Source organism: Sciurus vulgaris (genome assembly GCF_902686455.1).
Source record: "Sciurus vulgaris genome assembly, chromosome: 5".
In the NCBI taxonomy this organism is placed as follows: domain Eukaryota; kingdom Metazoa; phylum Chordata; class Mammalia; order Rodentia; family Sciuridae; genus Sciurus; species Sciurus vulgaris.
Window position 1 is genome coordinate 7,300,898 of NC_136465.1, and position 20,089 is coordinate 7,320,986.

Genomic DNA, 20,089 nt, shown 5'->3' on the forward strand with positions numbered 1-20,089 from the left:
TGCGGTCCTTCACGGGACGCTGAATACTGTGCCTCCAGTCTGCCTCTGGCCTGGTGTCCCATCCCACCTCCCATATCCAGCCACATCCTCTGTGACACACCCTTGGCCTTTTCCAGCTCAGAGCCCAAGACACAGAATCTACTACCCTGGATGGATGAGCTTCTAGAAACAACAGAAATCCCTGTGAAAGAGAGGTGGCCATCTCTTCCTAGCCAGGGTGCAGACCATACAAATCCCTCTTTCTACACCCAGAGCAGTGTCCCTCCTACTCACCCGATCGAGGGCTCAGAGCACTGTTGGCGCAATGTACAGAAACAACGAGACGGCCATTAACTGCCAGAGGCAGAGACCTACCTTGTTGGCTCCCGTGGCTTCTCACCAGAGCTCTTTGGAGTCCAGTGCCCTCACAGCGGAGCCACTTTCTGGCGGTGACCAGCAGCCCTCCATGCAGTTGGGAAGGAAAAGCCCAACCTCAGGTGGAGTCCCCTCATCTCAGGCAGAGCGCGTAGCTCGTGGCTTCCTGCCAGCAGCAGGCAGAGCGTCTGCACCCCAGTCCGCATCAGCCACCCTCCCAGAGCCAGGTCAACAGAAGCCCTGAGCCTGCAGCCCTCAACCCTGTGGCCGCGCAGTGCGAAGGCTTCTGTGGGCTCGCAGGGTCTTGTGGCCCCTCTGTCCCACAACGGCCTGTGAGGATGGTCCGCAAGCTGCTGGATTTTCCCCAGCCTCGGGCCACTTGGTCAAAATGCCCCTCTGCCGCCCCGATGTTTTCTCCTGGGGCCTTGGTTTGACAACATGGCTGATGTTTTCCTCGCCGAGTCTGGTGGGGTGAGTGAATCTCTAGCAAACTCTACGAGGCATTTTGTTCTGCCATACAGACAAAAAGCCTGGCCTCTGCTTGTGCCACCTGTGGGAGCCAAGGCAGCTGTTCGCTCGGCCTCATGGGCTTTGCTTTGTCTTTTAAATGATGCTAATAATAGCCGAGTCACAGGACGCTCTGAGCACTGCATGGTAGAATGGGTACTGATGGCGGGCATGGGACTGGTGCTCGAGAAACATGAATCCCCATTTTTATAGCCCCGCAGCTGTGGCTGGTTCTGATCTCGGAGCTCCTTCGACTGCACCACTCCCCTTGGATGAACACTCGGCAGAGCAGAGAGAGCGGGGTGACGGGACGAGCCTGACACCAGGCTGAGATCCTGGAGGCATTCGGGTCAGTCAGACCCTCAGTTTCCTCGTGGACTTTCCTGCCTCACAATTTAGGACTAAGGGAACGATTCGCTGTGAGTTCTTGCGGGGAAGACCTTTCGGCAGGTGTTCGCAGCAGCAGGAGCGGCAGCAGCAGCAGTATTCAGCTCTCGGGTTTTAAGTCACTGTGAAGACAATCTGCTTCTTTTCCTCAAAGGGTTTTGTGAGAATAAATGGATTGACGTATAAAAATTACCCAATACAAAGGACTCAGAACAGTGTCCAGAATACTGGGCATGCTCACTGCATGACAGCTATTATTAATTTACTATTATATCAACTTCCTGATGCCTAAGAGTTGGACCTAAGCCTTAAACACAAATTGAAAGAGCTTCAAAAGCCTTAAACTTACGATTTATAAAGTGACTAATTTGAGAGCAGGGCACAGTGTCGCAAGTCTGTAATCTCAGCAACTTGGGAGGCTGAGGCAGGAGGATCCCAAGCTCAAAGCCAGTCTCAGCAATTTAGGGAGATCCTAAGCAATTTAGCGAGACCCTGTCTCAAAATAAAAAATAAAAAGGACTGGGAATGTGGCTCAGGGGTAAATCCCCCTTGGGTTCTATGCTCAGTACCAAATAAACTAACAAAAAGTTACTAATTCGAGATGAGATTACCCAGGCTTATTATTTCAATTCAATTAACAGAGCAAACTTTTTTGAACCTCTCCTCCACTCTGTGGCAAGCTCACACTGGGGGAAGGTCAGTTATCAATAGGCACGTTCCCCTCCCAGGGACTCAGCCTAAGGGCATCGAGTGGCTTCTCCTAAACAGGCAATTGCAATCCGGGAGGCAAGTGTGGCTAGAGAAGCCCCAGCAACACCCAAGATCAGAGCAAAGGCGGGAATCGCAACCCCTCGGAGATCACTGGGAGAATTACCCAGGAGGCAGCCTTAATGTGATTGGTGACTAAGAATCCAGCACTGCTTCTCAAAGGCAGAGCCCTGGGCTGAGAATTTTACTAAACAGGGACCCTGTGATGCTGCTGGAATTGCCTCTCATGATTTATCAGTGGAGCCTAAATGTACAATTTTCAAACAGCTTTATATGCGTGAACCCTAGTATTAAAGAATGTAACAGGGAAGAAGAAATCCAGGTCCCTGGGCAGGAAGCCCATTTTCCTGACTCGGCCCATCTATGCAAGGTGACAGTAGAAAGGCGTGTGGAGTTTGTACGAAAGCAGCTTGTCTGCTGGCCCTGGGATTCCTGGGGAAAAGCCGCCTCTCTGCCCAACCCCTGTAGACAGAAGGCACAGAACATGTGCGCACACACGGATCCAAGCAGTCACTCAGAAAAGAACAAGGAAATGACGTTGCTCTTGGGTTCCAGATATCTGAACAGAAGTGAAAGTTAATTTCAGCCGTTTTCACCTTCACGGAGTCACAGAGTCCTTGAGAAAGGGGAGGTGGGGAAAGAACTCAGGGGAGTTAGAAAACGGTGAGATGGGCCAGGAGGCTGCATCCTTGGCCAGACACTTTTGTTAGAGAATCTCAGAGAGGTCCTCTCAGGCCTGGACTGGACAGACCCCAATTCAGGAGTTTCAGTTCTGCATTCAGCCTCACTGACTCCCCCATTTATTTTTGCACATTTAAGATGTCTTATGCAAAATTCAGAATTCTCCTTCCATGAGTCTGCATCAGCCTCCTGATACAAGTCATCTATGATCAAAATCAACAGCTGTGGGCATAGAATATTTGAGTGGAGACTCATCAAAATAATTCAGTTCAAGATTTACCTCTGGAATGGGGGTGTGAGAAGTTGGGCAATTTCCTTTGGATGAAAACAAATATAAAATTAGATAAAACTGTTTAAAAAACATCGGGGCACTGATAAATGCACCAGGGCAGACAACAAATCAGGAAGTCTGATCTTTAAGATCTGCAACAGTATCAGACAGCCAGGAGAGTGTGGTCTTCTTGCCGGAGGTTCCTGCCCTTATCTCGGGTAAAGAAAACCACAGGTTTACTAGTGGGAATGGTGGACTTGGTTTGAAGTCTGTCAGCAGACACCAGCAGCTGTGCCAGCTGTAGGTAACAGATTTGATCTGAGATGGGGAGATGAAAACCTGCAGTTTTATGGGTTAAAGCTTATGCAATCAGTTCTATACAGATGCGAAAAACTGCAGGCCTCCTGGCCTAGGTTATAGCCTGGGTTCAGGTTGGACAGAAGATCAGCCAGAATTGGAATGGAGAGATCCCAGAGTAAGGGGGCTATGCAAGAAAGGGCTGAGACAATAAACTTCCCATACATTCCGAACTGACTGCCTTAACATGCAAGAGTGGGTCGGTGGATGGGGGAGACTCAAGAGTATAGCAGCAAGTGAGAGTTAAGGGGGTCCGAGCTTTGGCTGCAAATTTGAATGTGCTTCTCCAGTCACACACAGTGGGCAGCGGAGGGTGAAAGGCTTCCTCATTCAAGATGTCTGAGCATAACCCGGGTCCAAATGATTGCTTGGTCATTACACAAGGCAGAAAGGAAGGTCACCCTAGGAAACCAGACTGAGAAGCAAGTAAAATACTTACAATAAGCACTACCCTGTGATTTTAGTGGCTGAATGTCATGGAGAAGACTAATTCTGACCTTTAAATCCAGATAAGTCACTAAAAGTTTTAAAAAATAGCTTCCAAGAAAACAAACACTCATTCAGAATCACTGTAATATTCAGTTTTCAACCTGACATTACTAGATATGCAAAAATCTAGGAAAGTATAACTAGAAAAAAAAATTAAAACAAAAGCAGTCAATAGATTCTGACAACCCTTGAGAGCATCTGTTATATTCAGGTAATTGAAAAAAATTATGTTCAAAGAGTTAAATAAAATTATGTTTACAAGAGTCAATGAATAAAAATATATCAAGAAATGAAAATTATTAAAAATAATCCAGTGGAATTTTTAGGGCTGAAAACTACAAAAACTGAAATTGACAATTCATGAGCGGGGCTCAACAGGAAATCTGAGATGGCAGAAGAAAGAAACTGTAAATTTGAAAAAAGAGCAGTATAGTTTTAATTCCAAAGAACAGAGAGCTAAAAGAGCAAAGGAAATGACCAGAGACTTAGAGACCTGTCGGATAACGTAAACTGTTGGAACAAATGTAATAGGAAGCCCCAAAGTGCAAGGAAAGAGGAAAGGCACAGAAAAAAATTACTTGAAGAAAAAATAGTCGAAAATTCCCCTATGTTAGTGAATACCATTAACTTAAAGGTTAAAGAAACCGCATGAACCCAAAATAAGACAAACACAAAGACCTCATGGTCAAAATGCTAAAAAACAAAGAAAGAAGGGGAGGGAATCACATTCATGGCAACAACCCTATGACTGATGGCTGACTTCTCATCAGAGACAATGGTGACTGGCGGGGTAAATGACCTATTTACAGGGCTGAAGCAATGACAAAAACTATAGGCCGCAAATTTCCTATCCAACATATCTGTCCCTCAAAATGAATAGCTCAGAGATAAACGAAACTCAGAGTATTTGTTCCTCTCAGACATTCTACAAGAAAAACTAAAGTCCTTCCAAATGGTAAAAAAATTATATCAGATAGTAACCCAGTTCACAGACAGGAAAGAAGGGCAGGGAAAACAGCCAGCGTGTGGGTAAGTTTAAAAGACATAATATAATCACAAAAATATAAAGCGTGTGTATATGTTAACTCTCTTAAAAAATTCATGATTGTTTAAAGCAAAAATTATAACATGGTATTGCAGATCAGTAAACTATATAAATAGAAAATATATAATAATAATAGCAGAAGAATATAAGGTATGGAGCTATAATAGTGTGAAGTTTTCATTTTTCACCAAGTATAAATCAGTATTAATTTAAATCAGATTGTTATAAATTGAAGATGCATATTATAATCTCTGGAGCAAACACTAAGGAAAAGAAAATTCAGAGCAATATAGTTTTAAAAATAAAGGGCCGGGGATGGGGCTCGGTGGTGGAGCCTCAGCACGTGCATGGCCCTGGGTTGGCCCCAGCACTCTAAAACAAATAGCTTAATGAACAGAGGCATTTAAATGGTGTACCACAAATATTTTTTAATATAGAAGCATACAGTAAAGGAAGACTAGGGGGACCAACCAAGAACTTGACAAGTAGATAAAAATGAGCACAATGGTAGATGGGAATCCAAACATAAAGACTGCATTAATTATAAGTAGATTGAACGTTCCACATACAAGGCAAATATTGGACCAAAGAAAAGAGGAAGATCCAACTCTATAGCAACTACAAAAGATTTACTTCAACTTCAATCACTAACACAGATCGAAAAAGGATAGGAAATATACAGCTTGTAAATAATAAACACAATAAACGGAGTACTTACATTAATATCAAAGTGGTCTAAGAGAAGAAATAGCATTGGGGAAAGACGGCGGCTTCGTGGTAACAAAAGGGTAAACGCAGCCAGAGATGTCAAAATTATTTGTATGTTCCTCTTTTAAAATCCCTAGAGCATATGAAGCAAAGACAGACAGAATTAAAAGGCAAAGCACACCATGGAACACTTATTTGAAGATTTGGATACTCCTCATCCTGTAATTGATAAAGAAGTGCAAAGCAGATCAGTAAGGACTGAAAGAACTGACGGGCACTACCAACCAACTGGACTAACTGGCAGATCCGAGAAAGCCTTACCTGTTATGTGGCTAGGACAGATCCAGCGTGGGCCAAAAAGCTGGCCTCACTGATCATGAAAGGAAGAAAATTATACCAAGTGTGTCCTCCAGCCACAAGGGAATTCAATTAGAAATCAATGCCAGAAACAAATCTGGTCAAACTTTAGATTTATTTAAGGTGCACAAATCAAACAACATAATTCGAAATAAACTCAAAGGAAAATATTACATGGGAAATTAGGAAAGATTTTGACCTGAATCAGAATGAAAGTGTAGCATATAAAATTTTATGAGAGCAGTGAAAGCAGTAGTTATGTGGAAATTTATGACTTTAAATGTGAATATTAGAAAATTATAGAAGCGTGGTCTGTGATCAAGGAGAAAGAAGAGCAAATCAAATCCAATGTAAGTAGAAGAACATTAATAATAAAGCTCAGAACAGGAATCAATGGAGTAAAAGACAAACGAAAGAGATAACCATGACACCAAAGATGGTATTGACCAATCCTTGGTTATACCAATCAAGAAAGAAAGGAAGGTTCTGTTTTCATCGCAGAATCCCCCAAAGGCTCAGGGTTTACCAGTGAGGGTTGTGGCGAGCTGGAAGGTGGTTACAAAGCAGTGAGACCCCCACCTCCCTCTGCCTGACCACTCCCTTGGCATGTGCCCTCCTCCCTGCCCAGGAGTCTGAAGGCTGTTCCCTGGTAAGGCTGCCACAGAAGGACTCTGAGCTGGGAGGCGAGGCCCACTTGAGACATACTGAAACCAGAGGAAAAGTGGACGTCAGCGGGGGGCACTGCCAGCCCCAGCCTCCTTCCCCACGCTGCAACAGGCCCAGGACTCCAAGGAATAGAGTGACAACATCCTCTGTGGGAAATCTGACCAGACCAGAGCCTACACATGCCATCACCCAGGTGGGAGAGCGTTCCATGGAAACTCCCTCAGTCAAATCCCTCTAAATGAGGAAAGCTGACAAGACCCACATGTGGGCTCGAAGTTCCCAAACAGCTGTTTCTGCCTTTCGGCGGAGATCCTAGTTGGGGTTGGGAAACTCCTGCAGAACTCGAGAGCAGGAAGCCGGCCCACATCCCAACCCCCACCCAAGCAACCCACTTTTCTGCGGGAGGCCACTCCACATCCGCTCTCACCCGAGAGAGAAATTCGGCTGGATCCTAAGTGACTAATGAAGGGAAAGAAATCATGTCAAGCAGAGCCTTGAAAGCACTGCCCTGAGACACTGCCCCTACCGAAAGGCGCCTATCATCCGCCATTTGCCTGCCTCTGGCCGGTCCATCGCCTACCTTACACCTATCCATCACCCAATGCTCGAGGTTCACCTCCCGATCGTCCAACAGCTGCCAGCAGATTGACCGCAGACCGCCAGTGGAGCACCAGCTGCCTGCTGCTGCCTGGAAGTTCACTGTCACAGTACCTGCAGGTTTGATTACACGTGGCTGCCGCCATTTTGAGACAACAGCCAGGCCCGGTAGGACCCCTGGCCGGACTGACTGAGTCCCGTCTCCAAGATCCCTCAGCCTGACCGATCATTCCCTGCCTCTGGGGCCCTCACATCTACTGACTGCTCCCTGCCGCCAGGACCTCCAGACCAACTGACTGCGCCCTATCACCGGGATCCCAGACCAACTGATTGCACCTGACCTCCATGATCCCACAATCACACCAAACACACAGGACCTCCAGGACCCCTGCCGAACCAACTGCATCCCGTCTCCAGGACCTCCAGCTGACCACGTCCACCCCCGAGCTGCAGCTCCCCATTTGCCAACACATTTCGATGCCAGAGTAGCCATCTTGGATAATCCTGGAAGCCAATCTTTGGGTGGGGCAAATCCCATCCTGTGACGCCTGCTGGAGGCTTGAAGCTCATTGTCAGGTACCTCTCATGCATCAGGCTACTGAACACTGGGAGGTTTCATTAGTATATGACTGCTATACAGTAGATTTTCTTTTTTCTCCTTTTTAAAAATTTAAGTTTTTATTTCTTTACTTTTCTTGCTCTCTTTTCCTTTTGTTTACCTGTTCCCTCAGACTCTCTTTCTCCCTTTTTTGCATGATAACATCCAATTTCTTTTGATTACACTCTCACCCTTTCTATTTTCTAGAACTGTATATTCTTTTCTTATCCCATTAACAGCCACATTCTACATCCCTCTGCATTCTCTTTGTCCTCCATTAGAAACTGCAGACCTTATTGCAAACCTGTTTGTTTTTCCAAAGATAATATTTGAATTTATTCTGTTTATTATGACAATTTTGTTATTGTCCCCATAGGGGCTATTTGGTCTAGGATTGCATAGTGTCTGATTTGGGCACTGCTAATATTGATCTCCCCTTAAAGAAAGGGTTTTGGAAACCTATAGGGCCACTATAAGCCTATAGGGGGAAATCTGCAATACCCCAGATCTGCACTGCTAGAGGGGAAGATACATGAACAACGTGAAAAAACAAGGGAAGAAAATGATCCAAACAAATCTAGATTCTATAGTAATAGGATCCAATGACAGTATGTTAGAAGAAATGTCAGAAAAGGACTTCAGATTATACATGATTAAGATGATTCACAAAGCAAAGGATGAGATAAGAGCAAATGCAGGCAATGAATGATAATACCAATAAGCTGAAAGAGCACCTGCAGGAAGCAAAAGATCATTTCAACAAAGAGATACAGATTCTCAAAAAATAAATAAATAAATAAATAACAAACAGAAACCCTTGAAATGAAGGAGACAATAAACCAAATAAAAAACTCAATGGAAAGCATCACCAACAGACTAGACCACTTGGAAGACAGAACCTCAGACAATGAAGACAAAATATTTACTCTTGAAAATAAAGTCGCCCAAACAGAGAAGATGGTAAGAAATCATGAACAGAATCTCCAAGAACTATGGGACATCATGAAAAGACCAAACAGCTGTTTCTCCTCCCCCTCCTCCCCCTCCTTCCCCTCCTCCTCCTCCTTCTTTTAGTGCAACATTCTGAAATTATGAGCAATTGGCCAAGAACAAGTAGATAAGTAGGTATTTGAGGGGAAAAAAATCTAAAAAAATCTTTAAAAAATCATATAGAGAAAAAATAGGAAAAAAATCATCTAGGAGGATACTGCCTATGCAAGGAACTTCAATAAGGTTATGATAGTTATTCATAAAGAGTTGAGCAGGTAATACTGAATCATGAAACAAGCAAAACAGGATGTTTAAGGAAGAGGAGCCAGAGATTTTTTTCAAAGTTTTAGAGATTAATACAAAAAATGAAAAAGGTGTAAGACAAAGTTGAAGAAATCAAAGAAATAAAGCAAAAGAGAAAAGAGAAATAGTAGAGAAAAGAAACAAAAATTTAAAAATCATTCCAGAAGGTCTAACTTTTAAATAACATAATCTTATACAAAGATCGAAAAAGGAAACAGAAGGGAGAAGATTTTCAAATACATAAAGAAAATTTCTTAGAGTTGAAAGATGTAAGTTTCCAGATTGAAAGGGTTCAGAACAGTGATAAAATCAAAATCAAAGCTATACCAAGGCTCTGTACCATAAAATTTCAGAATAATGAAGTAATGAGAATATCTACAACTTCCAGAAATAAAAACAAGTAGAAGAGAATCAATAACCAAAACAGCTTTGGGCTTCTCCAGACAACACCAGAAGGCAGAAAATAACAGAACAATGTTTTTTAAATGCTGAGGGAACATTGCTTGCAACATGGAGTCCTGTCTTAAGTCAGAATGAGCCAGGGATAAAAGTGGAATAGAGATATTTTCAGGCACATGGGATCTCAAAACATCGGTTTTGTATCCCCTTTCTTAGAAGGTACTGGACAAGGTGCACCATTCAAGGAAGTCATAAGACAAGGAAGAAAAGATCAGGAATCCTGGCAATAGAATAGACAACAGGAGAGAGGCAAAGGGGTCCCCAAGAAGCCAGTGAAAAGAAATCCTAGGATCCAGCTGTGCAGCAAGCCTGGGAGAAACCCACCCATCCTGGAGCAGGTGAGGGGCTCTGGGGGCATTTCTTTGGGAAAGTGATATTACCAAATTGCCTACTATGTTCGAATGTATTGAAAAAAGATTTACACAGTAGGGGCAACTAGTCTGGAGGTTGAATTATCTAACATGTTGATAGTGAAGCGAATGAAAATTCAAATCAGTCATAGCCAGGACAAATGTAATATTGTGTTCGAAACAAAATAAGCATGGTATACCATGAAGCTCATGAGTTGTGAGTACAGTTTATTGTAATCATTATAATATAAATACGGAATGTTGATCTACTCAATTTTAATAGCTACCCTGGGAAGATGGTGGGTTGGAGAGGTGAAAGAGGTAAATTTACATTATAGAAAGAAGTCAGAAATTATGCCTAAAACTGAAAAATCAAGAGGTAGAAATCCAAGCAGTTATTTAAGTGAAGCAGAGGTCAATGTCCCAGTATCAGCTGAACCAGCTAAGAGCCGGGACTCTGGGGAGCAGAGGTGGTAGGGAGTTGGCAAAACCAAGGGAGCCTTTTTCAGAGAAAGTTTCTTTTCATTGTTAAAGTCACGGTCACCTATGACCTTGATAAATTCTAAAACTAAATTTTGAAAACAGAGTACCAAGGGAGAAAGGTCAGGATAACTCACATTGGGGAGGAGAGCTCTCCTGACCTCACGGGTGACATCTTGCCAGAAACAAAGGGAGAGTCTGGGGTGGCCCTGAGGAACATCTTGATGCTAATGTAAGGCGCAGCAAGGAGACATAACTCAGCACCCAGAGTTCACCCAGTTGACAGACTGGACCATAATCCTTGGGATGCCAACAGGAAATGGATTCGTTTTTCAGAAATTGCTCTGTCCAAAGCTAGGAGGGCACAGGGACACCATTAGGACATGAGACCATCATCCCTGGGCCATAAACGAGATGCTGCATACAGAGAGCAGTGAAGGAAAGCAGCAGAGACTTCCAAAGTCTTTTTAGTGACCAGAGTTTCTGTTACAACCACATTGTTCATATTAACACGTGAACAACTAAACCAGTTTCCCCAAAAAGCAGTTTGCCTCACCTTCTATCCTATCCTTTCTATTCCATACCTATATCTTCTTTTGTGCTCTTTGTTCTTTTGTTCTATTCCATTTTTATTATTTAATTTTTCCGGATTTGTTGAGATATAAATAACAGGTAAAAATTTGATGTAAGATACATATATAAATACACACAGACACAGTGAAATAATCACCACAATCAAGCTAATTGACAGATCCATCGCCTCACATAGTTCTCATTTTTTCTTGTGTGTGTGTGTGTGTGTGTGTGTGTGTGTGTGTGTGTGTGTGTGTAGAACACCCACTATCTACTGTCTTGGCAGATTTCAAAAACACAATAGTATTGCTAATTCTGTTCCTATTTTTGTGCGTTAGATCTCCAGAACTTACTCACCTTGTGTGACTGTCACCTAGTCCACTTGACCAACATCTTCCCATTCCCCTCAGTCCCCAGCCTCTGGCAACTGTCTGTTTGCTCTCTGCTTTTATAAGTTTTACTATTTTATGTGAAGTCATGTGTTTGTCCTTCTGTGTCTACCTTAGTTCACTCAGCACAATGTCCTCCAGGTTCATCCACGTTGTCACAAATAACAGGATTTTCTTCTTTTTAAAGGTTAATTTTCCATTGTGTATGTATAGCTATATTTCTCTTTGTCCCTTTATCAATCCACCTAAGCATTTTATCATTTCCATTTCTGAGCTATTGTAAATTAATGCTGCAACAAAATTGGGAGTGCAGATGTCTCCGAGATATTCATTTATTTCCTGTGGGGTACACCTAGAAATGGGATTGCCAGATTGTAATGTGATTTGACTCAATGGTTGTTTAAGAGTGGGTTATTTAATTTCTGCGTATTTGTGATTTTTCCCCATTTTTTTTTTTTTACTATCACTGATTTCTAGTTTTTTTAAATTGTTTGTTCTATGTAGTTACACATGACCACAGAATGCATTTTGATTCATTGTACACAAATGGAGCACAACTTTTCATTTCTCTGGTTGTACACATTGTAGATCACGTCATTTGTGTAATCATACATGTAATGTAATCATACATAGGGTAATGATGTTTGTCTCATTCTACCATCTTTCCTTGCCCCACCCTCTCCCCTCCCCTCATTTCCCTCTACACACTCCAAGTGATTTCTAGTTTTATTCCAGGTGGTCAGAAAAGGTACGTGGAATGATTTTGATCTTTTAAGTCTTTTAAGCAAGACTTAAAAGTCTATTCTGCAGACTTTTCCACGTCACTTGGTGCGGGGGCGCCTAGCACATAAAACTCATGCCAGGGAAGTGTGCCTGGCGCATAAAGACCCATGCCAGAGGTTGGTAATCTTCCTCTGGAGGATGATAGCAAGGACTCGTCATAAGTTGGGTGCTGCCAAGGCCTTCCCTGGAAGACGATAGCAAGGACTCGTCGTTAGTTGAGTAAAGCTGGAGCCCCTTCCTCAGAGTGTTAATCTCTCTTCCTTTTTTGTTTTTCACCAGAACTCACAATATTACGCGGATTAATCATGTTTAATAAAGTTCTTCGGTTGAAGGATGATGGGAACACAAACAGTTCATATGAGTTAACTCAATTCCAGTAAAATAAAGTTCATTTGTTTACACAAAGCACTAATATTCCTATAGGGAATGGTGGACATTCTGAAGCAATATGTCTTGTGATGTTTTTGCTAACTTTTACAAGATTCCCAGACATCTAGTTGCATATAAGTGATTCTCTTAGCTTCAGTGATCAACATATTTGTTACATCTGGTTTCTTCTGCAAAGTAATGAGCCTCCCACAGAAATACATTATATTTAGTTCAAAAGAAAAGTTTTAGTTCTTTTAGATAAAGATTTTTACTCTGAAGACAATAACTTGGTTCTTAATAGTATAATATGATTTAACATAGCATAGACATGTAATTATAGTCATGAAAAATTAATAACAAATTACTAGAAGTTATAATTAATCTTAGCAGTAAGAAATCAAATAGAAGTTAAACTTCAAGGAGAAACAGGTGGTATACAACAACTTGCCTTTGTCAGTTTCGAGTCAAGGATACTTCATTGTGGGGAAGTGTCAAGTAAGATAAGATATTACCAGATGGCGCCTGTCGGCTAAATGCCCAAGCTAAATGCCCAAATTCTTCTTCTGTCCTTGAAACTCCCTGCTTTATTCTTAGTAAGTTTGTAAAGGGTATAAAAATTGCTTGTGAATTCAATAAACTTGTCAGCAACCTAACACTGACCTGAGTCTGTGTGGTTGCTGTCCATCGCCGACGCTGCGCCGCCTAATCTTTTGGGGCTTTTACATTTCAGGCCATCAAGGACCCCTGGACTCTGCTGCTAGGGCTGGTCCCCGGCAACTTGGCAAGAATGCTTATTCATCTGTTCAGTAGAAAGTTCTGCATATGTCTGCAAGGTCCATATGGTTTATGGTTTTGCTCAAGTCATCTATTTATTTACTATTTTTCTATCTGAGTGTTCTATATACTATTGAAACTAAGATACTAAGGCCTCCTATTATTGTAGTATTGCTGTCAATTGCACTGTTAGATCTATCTATATTTGCTTTATATATTTGGGTACTCTGATGTTAGGTGCATATATATTTATATTTCTTATATCTTCCTATTAATTGACCCTTTTATCATTATATAATGACCCTCTTTGTTCTTAAAGACAGTACAGTTTTTTTGTTTGTTTGTTTTGCGGTTTTTTTTTTTTTTTTTGCTGGGAATTGAACCCAGGGCCTTGTGCTTTTGAGGCGAGCACTCTACCAACTGCGCTATCTCCCCAGCCCCAGTTTTTTTTTTTTTCTTAAAATCTGTTTTGTCTGATACAAGTATAGCTGTCCCTGCCTTCTTTTGTTTACCATTTTCATGGAATATCTTTTTCTACTCCTTCACTTTCAGCTTATATATATTCTTAAATTTGAAGTATACAGTATTCTTGATTGGCAGTTTCTTTCTTTCAATACTCTGAACATATTCCACTCTCCTTGCCTGAAAGATTTCTGCTGAGAAATATGCTTATAGTATGTGGAAGTTCTTTTATATGTAATGAGTTGCTTTTCTTTTGCTGCTTTCAAATTCCTTATTCTTGACTTTTGGCAATTTGATTATAATATGTCTTGCTGTTGTCTTCTTTGGGTCAATCCTATTTGGTGTCTTCTGAGCTTCATGAATCTAAATGTCCATTTTCCTCCTGAATTTTTGGAAGTTTCCAGTCATTATTTCTTTAAATAAGCTTTCTACCTATTTCTCTCTTTCTTCTCCTTTTAGAACTCTGACATGTGTATATTGGTTCACTTGATGATACTCCATAATTCTCATAAGTGATACTTACTCTTTTTCACTTATTTCTCCTCTGACTAGATAATTTCAAATGATTTGTCTTCAAGTTTGCTGGTTCTTTCTTCTGTTCAATCAGTCTTCTGTAAATTACTTGTATTGAATTTTTTCACTTCATTGTTTGTATTCTTCAACTTCAGAATTTTTTTTTTTTTTGGTTCTTTTTAATGATTTCTATCTCTTGTTGAATTTCTAATGTTGCTCCCGTATTGTTTTACTGACAGAGTTGCATTGTCTACCTATGTTCTTTTATAGCTTGTGAGCATCTTTAAGACAATTATTTTGAATTTTTTTAATTTTTATTTATTTATTTTTTTTTTGGTCAGGCAATTTGTAAATCTCCATTACTTTCGGATTGTTAACTGGCAATGTATTATGTCTTTTGGTGATGTTTCATTCCGTGATTTTTGTGTGTTCCTTGGAACCTTGTGTTGATGTCTGAACATTTTAAGAACAGTCATTCTTCCCAACTTTATGGATTAGCTTTGTTGGGAAAAGGCCTTCACCCACGAGTAGGCTTAAGGGTGGTGGTTGGATGGGGTGTGGAAGATGCCAGCTTCTTGGATGTGCAGGGACACTGGTTCCAGGGCATGCAAGGTGCCTATTCTGGGATCAGGCAGCAACAGCAGGTTTGGTGTTTGAGCACTGGTGATGTTAAGACCAAAACTGGACAGGCTTGTGGGGGGCAGCAGCAAGAGGGCTGGGATGCTGGTATGTGGGTGGCAGGTCCAGCCCGAGGAGGGCAGAGAGGCAGCTCTGGGAGTTGTGGAGTGGTGGTTCTGGCCCTAGGGGAGCACAGTGGTGTGGACTTGAGGCAGCTCCAGCGGCTGGGGTCAGCATTCGTTAAGACTGCTGGAATTCTCAGTGGAGAAAGCTACTGGGTTCCTCCTGCTCTCCTCTTCCTATGTCAGGAAGTTACAGCCAAAGAGAAAGCTCTTGGCCTCAAGTTACGCCAGCCTGGGATTAGGGCGATCCATGAAAAATGCTTCCTAGACTTTCCTACGTTGCCACTCTCAGTTTTTGTGTCCTGCTGGGACATCGCAGCTTCCTGATTGTACTCTGGAGCTCTCCAGAGCTATTTTCATCTGCGGGTAGTTGTTAAATCCTTGCCTTTGTGGGTAAACAAGTGGTAGTCTGCCATCTTGCTGACATCATTCCATCTCTATTTCATTTTTATAATGTTAGTCTGACCAACTATGTTGATTTTTACTGTCACTCAGGCATCAAATCCCAAAGAGAAAAAAAATAATGCTGGTGTGGAGTTTCTGGAAGGGAGTTTGTTGAACCTAGGAAGCCCTTGCATCCAGCAGGACAAGTCCAGGCCTTAACACCATGCAATATGAAGTTGAAATCCCAGCCGTATAAATGTGACAGTTTTGAGAGTTAGCTGTATTGTCTAACTATCCAGGCCTCAATTTCCTCATCTTTAAAATTAGGATAACAAAATGCAGCTCTTAGGGTTCTTGTATCAGCAGGTCTATAAAGTGACTTGCCCTCAAAAAGCACCCAGAAAGCATTTTAATCTGTTCTTTAAAATAGAAGGCACCCTGCCCTAGGACTCACTTGTGAGTCCTTTTGTGTCCCTGGTGTAGCTTAGAGGCCAACAGCGTGGAGCTGCCAGCCTGGCTGGGTCTGTTTCCTTGCCTTGTAACAGGAATGATACTGACGTCTACCGTTTGGGGTTTTGTGGGGATCTGATGAGCTGATACACTTAAAGCTGTTAGAATAGTTTCCAATGCACAGATGTCTGTAGACATCTGCCACCGTCACTGTAATCCCACTGGCAGGACACATGAAACGATGATGGCAAGTGGGGACAGGGAGGATAGGCAGCTCCCAACGCTGAGCATGCTCACACCGGCACAGCTGCCATTTGCAGCCAGATCCTGCCGGTGTCCGTGCCTGCGAGTGGCTCCACCGTTTGAGCAGCATCGAAATCCTGTATCATCTTAGGACTGTCTCGTGGCATCCCCGGAGTACCCCACCCTGCCACCAAGCGGAAGCCGAGTAGCCCAGGTGTGTGGTCAGCCCCGGCAGATGCGATGTCTTCTGTTTGCCCCTCACTCACGAGCCCGTTTATTTCAGGTTTGGGATTTGTCGATAGCTATTTTAAAACAGGAGGTTTAGTTTTAGATCCAGATTCCCATTTCATTTTGGAAACTCCTGGGGATTGCACTCCCCGTGGCCCCAGTTAGGGGAGGCAGGCAGCAGTCAGACCAGGCAGATGTCCAGTCTACCCGGTGCAGGCTGACTTTCAGTCGCCATTTCTCCCCGAGCTGCACTGTGGCTGTGGCTTGCTTGCTGTATCTGGGCCCATAGAGGGCAAAATCACTTTTGTCCCCATTCTTCTATCATAAGTGTGACAATGAATGGCAGAGAGAGAGGCTGCCCTTAACCTGGATCTGCTCCACCGGTCACAGGTTCTGGATTGATGGGGCCCTGGGTTTTTGACATCTCATCTGCTCCAACTTCTGCCTTCTGGAGCTAAGGGCACTACGACCCAAAGAAGGAAAGGGATTCGGAGTGACTCTGTGATCCTGAGTCCCTGCCCCTAATTCCTTGTCCAAGTTTCAGTTGAATTCCCTGCCAGGTGTCCCAGGAGGGCTGTCTGCACACTGGTATGTTGTCTCCGTGCTGGGACTCTGGGGGCAAGTTGGTGTCTAAAGGTTCCATTCTTGGACAAGTCCCTCCTCGAGTCCTCAGCCTCTGCCCTGGTGGTGGGCAGAAAGAGCGTAGGCTGTCATGGCAGAGAAAACTTCCTGCACCCTCTGTCACTTGCTCAATGTGACCTTGGTCAAGTTACTTAAGTCCTCTGAAGTTTTGCTCTATCCTTTGCAAACTGGGGTGTGATCTCTGTTCTCGCAGGGGCTGTTTTTAGGGGAGAATGTTTTAGGTTTATGCAGAGGTCTGAGACTGTCAGAAAACCTGTTCCCCTGCTCATCCTGAGTAAGGAGCATACTTGAAAGCTGAGTGTCCCTGTTACCAAGCCCCCACATGCCTATGGTAACTCTGCGTGGACCCCATTTGGTCTGTGGTGGCAGGCTCTGTGGCAGAGCCCTGGCCCGACTGCTGTCTAGCGAGTCCTGACCACCACTTACTTCCAACCACCAACGGTCACCAAGCTGAACGCTCCACTGTCCAGTAACACTACATTTCCCCAGGTGCAAATCAAGCCTTGGTGGCGGAGTGTAAACTGCCGCTGGGCAGTGTGCAATTGAGTGCCTCTCCACAGGTTCAGGTCCACTCAGCGAGAGCCCTGGGGTATGTGCCACTCCTGGTCTGGGCCACCCAGCCTTGCTCAGGAAGAGCCGTCTGCTTCCGGAAGGACAGCCTTCTGGTCTGAACATGGATGCACGCTCTTGACTCTTTTCCCTCACAAGCAGCAAACCCCATGGGCTTCACCACCAGGAGGATCTGAAGCTGTGTCTACCTCCCAGTACCGCCAGGTCGAAGGCACTTGACTTCCCATCACTTGTAACTCCCTGCCCCTGGAGTCACCCATCTTGTTTCCTTCATGATATTTATCCGGATCTAAAGATACCTTGTTCATCGGCTTATTTGACCATTGCTGCCTACTTTTGCTTACAAGGATGTAAGCATGACCCACGAGAAGGAGCCCTGCCATTCTTGTCCATCACTGTCCCCCAGTAACCTCGAAGAGTCCTTAGCACCTGGAAGGTGCACCATCAAAATTACAGAGTGACTGAGGGAGCCTCATATCTGGATCTTGCTGTCCCGTTTTGCAGGGTTAAGAAAGAAAAGAGATTTGCTCAAGGTCACAAGACAGCAAGCAGTGATGTCAGACTAGATCCCAGGCCTCTCCACCTATGGTCCAGTTCCCTTTTCGCTCCAGTGGTTGCCTGGTAGAAAACACTTCCCAGACCTCCATTCCACAGTCCCACTAATAACCAGTTTGAGTCGAGAGCAGATGTGCTGGGAACTTCAAACCCTGGAGGCTGAGCTGCACAAACCGAACTTTCTCAGTAATTTAAGAAGAGGTCAACAACCTCCACAGCTTGGCCACAAGGGCCACCCTGGCCTGGTGGGGCCCACCCTGGTGAGTCACAGCCCAGTCTGTAAGCTCTGGCAGGCCCAGTGCCTATGAGGATCCTAGTCCAGGGCAGCAGTAGAAGCTGAGGCCAAGCCAGGTTCTCTCCCTGAGACACAGGCTAAGGCTCGTGAGCATGACAGAGCAGGCGGGAGCTGGGGTCGGGCCGGGCAGAGGCTGCAGGACTTGGCATGTGGCAAGCTCACTCTGAGGAGGAGGAGAAGGCCCTGGATGGGGAAGAAAAACCCCCAGAAGACCTCAGAACCTCCTAGCACACAGGGATGGGACCCCAGATAGCTCCTAGGACCACCCGAAATGCTTTCCTTTCACTTTGTATTCCCAGATCACATTGCTACAGCAGGCAGGGGACTCAGCAGACAGGAACTAGCAAAATTACGTCGTCATCAATATATGACAAAGCTACAAGTAAAACAGTGCGGCGCCCCAGACTGCCATCTATGATGCAGCAGAGGAGGGAGTAGGGGGGACAGAGAAGGAAGAGGAGGAGGAACAAGGGCAGCAGGCCGGAGCCCCTGGGAGGCTTCTCCTCTTGCTCAGGGGGGCTACTCACTAGCTCTGGGTTTTCTAGAGCCCAGAATGGAGAGCACACAGAATGCTCAGCAGCCAGTCTCCAAAACAGAAAAATAAACCTGCTGCTCTAAGAAGCCCAGTTCTCCGGAGGCTGAGATCACTAAAACATCCACCCAGCGTTGCAGAACAGCCAATGGATCTTCCTGGGTGCGGCCACTGCATAATGTGGGACACAACGCCCCAACACTCACAACAGAATGTGGAGGGAGGCTCACTGGTCATTCCCGGCAGCACACACATGTGTCAAGGGGAAGAAAGCCCAAGGAATCAGCAGACGAGGAACCGCAGAGTTGTGTGCATGTCAAGATCCTAGAAAGCTGCAACAACTCAATATCATGGTGTTGACTCGGACTAGGCTAGATCAGCAGAATTGAGCACCACCACCCGTGCATACATTGAAATAAATTGTATTAAGTGTTGGCATTTGAAACCAGTGGAGAAAGGAGAAAGGAGTCAATAAATGACATTGAAGCACTTGGCATCCTAATGAAAAAAGTAAATTATACACTCAGCCTCAACCACAACCAAAGAAAAGTGACGCCAAGACTCCATTCTCCCTGGTCACACAGGAAAGTCAGCCACTCCCTGAGTTGACCTGGTTGTCAGGTCAAGGGGTCCTCCTGGCTGGGATGTGGATGTGAATGACAGGGCCACAGGGAGGACTCTGCCAGCACCTGGTAAAATGTGTGGGACCGTCACCCACAGCGCCATCTCCAAGAACCTGCACTGGGGAGCCAGATGCCACCACGGCCGGCTCTGGGAACAGGCAGACACCCATCAGGAGGCACGGGTTGTTCATGTGTGTGATCTGTGCTTGTCAGCAGCGAGTCCCTACTGGTAGGAAGAACACAAGCCACAGAACACACAGATGACACTCCACCACGAGGAAAAAGTACCAACCGACAAAACGAAGCCGTGTGCTTGGTACACATGTTTATAAAAGCAAAACAATGGAACAGGAAAATACACCCCAAATGCATAGCAACAATATCTCTGGGGAAGGGGGAAGAGAAGCAGGGGAGTGAAGAGGCCTGACCCAAAAAGACTCAGCCTGAAAAAAAGCACTGGGCCTCACCTACAGGGCTCTAATTTTTTTTTTTAGAAGAATCAATTAGCTTAAACCAGCATACTTTAAAAAGCAATACACACACACACACACACACACACACACACACACACACACACACGTTACATAGTAATATATA

General features: G+C 44.2%; 1 protein-coding gene across 1 annotated transcript in view; it reads right to left on the reverse strand.

Annotated features, from left to right (window-relative positions):
- Positions 1–972, reverse strand: part of BLK (BLK proto-oncogene, Src family tyrosine kinase) — a 56,148-nt gene extending 55,176 nt beyond the window's left edge. Inside the window, exon 1 of the mRNA XM_079142349.1 lies at positions 355–972. The gene's annotated coding sequence lies outside the window, so the exon portion shown is untranslated. The remainder of the gene's footprint in view (positions 1–354) is intronic.
- Between the last annotated feature and the right edge of the window lie 19,117 nt (positions 973–20,089).